We start from the raw sequence: 1833 nt of genomic DNA, 5'->3' as shown, positions 1-1833 counted from the left end.
CAGATGCATAGTTGGGGAATGTTTTCCCTCATTCTATAGGCTGTGTGCTGACTCTGTGGTTGTTTCTTGTTCTGTGCAGCAGCTCTTTTGTGTTTTAGGTCCCACTTATCAGTAATTGCTTTTGTTGCCGTTGCTTTTGGGGACTTGACATATAAATGCTTTGCCAAAGCCTCTGTCCAGAAGGGTATTTGCTAGATTCTCATGCAGGATTTTTTCATTTCAGGTCTTGCTTTTTATGTATTTGTGTATTTATTTAGAGACTGAGTCTCGCTCTGTTGTACAGGCTGGAATGCAATGGAGCGATCTTGGCTCACTGCACCCTCCAGCTTCCGGGTTCAAGTGATTCTCTTGCCTCAGTGTCCTGAGTAGCTGGGAGTACAGGCACACACCACCACGCCCAGCTAACTTTTGTTTTTTTATTAGAGGCAGGGTTTCACCATGTTGGCCAGGCTGGTCTTGAACTCCCGACTTCAAGTCATCTACCCACTTTGGCTCCCAAAGTGCATGGATTCCAGGCATGAGCCACCGCGCCTGGCCCTGGATTTCCCATTTCAAACTTTGATTCATTTTGAGTTATTTTCTGTACATGGTGAGACACAGGGGCCCAGTGTTATTTCTTCTACATCTAGATAGCCACTTATCCCAGCACCACTTACTGATAGGGAGTCCTTTCTCCATCACTTATTTTTGTTGATTTTTTTCAAGTGTCAGATGGTTTCAGATGTGCAGGTTTATATCTGGGTCTTCTAATGTGTTCCACTGTTCTGTGGAACCGGGTCCCCAGCTTTTCAGTGAAAATGCCAAGCCATGACATTGTCTATGGGTGTTTCCTTGTTTTAAAGTTTTTTTAAATACCTTTAGCAGCCTACGTACATGGATTTCTTTTCTAAAATACATGTGCACCCTATGTTTTCTTATAGGAGTTTTGTGGTTTCAGAATTGAGTTTTAGGTCTTTAATGTATTTTGCGTTGATTTTTGTGTTGCATGACACAAGGGTCCTATTTCAGTGTTTTCTATGTGAATATTCAGTTTGCTCAAAATCATCGATTGAACAGGCTCTCTTTTGCCCATTGTGTGTTTTTGGTGTTCTTTAGAAACACGTGTTCAATATATGTAAATCGGGGTTGAGTGTTTGGTTTACTCATTCTGTCCACTTTGTTAGTTTATGCCAAATAAAAGATTGTTTCAATAATTATAGAAGTTTGTGTTTTTCATTCATGCTTTTAACTTCTAAGTTTGTATTTATTACGTAATATCCACCTTTATTACAGACTAAAGTGTACAAAGGCAGATTAGTTACTGTCTTTGGTGTATTGCATGACACTGAGACTTGGGGTCCAAGCAACCTTATCAGGCAGGCAGTGGGTGGACCCACCAGATAGGTCTTCAGCCCATACCTTGTCCCTTCTTCCTTTTTCTTCTGATAGTCACCAGTGTCTGTTGTTTTCACTTTTATGGTAGGGTGTATTCAATGTTAGCTCCACCTTATAAGTGAGAACATGTGGTATTTGGTATTCTGTTTTTTCCTTATTTCTCTTTAGATAATGGCCTCCAGCTCCTTTCATGTTGCTGCCAAGGACACGATTTCCTTGTTTTTTTTTTTTTTTTTTTGGCTGCCTAGTGTTTCGTGGTATATATGTACCACATTTTCCTTTTCTCATCCACTGTTGATGGGTACCTAGGTTGATTTCATGTGTTTTCCATTCTAAGTGGTGCCACCGTGACTGTTTGTGTACATGTGTGTTTTGGACAGAAGGATTTATTTTCCTCTGTGTATACCCCAGTGGTGGGATTGCTGGGTCAGATGGTAGTTCTGGTTCAAGTTCTTTGAG

Source organism: Mandrillus leucophaeus, unplaced genomic scaffold (assembly GCF_000951045.1).
Source record: "Mandrillus leucophaeus isolate KB7577 unplaced genomic scaffold, Mleu.le_1.0 Scaffold2149, whole genome shotgun sequence".
Taxonomy (NCBI): domain Eukaryota; kingdom Metazoa; phylum Chordata; class Mammalia; order Primates; family Cercopithecidae; genus Mandrillus; species Mandrillus leucophaeus.
The sequence above is the reverse complement of the archived record's forward strand: the minus strand, read 5'-3'. Positions refer to the sequence as shown.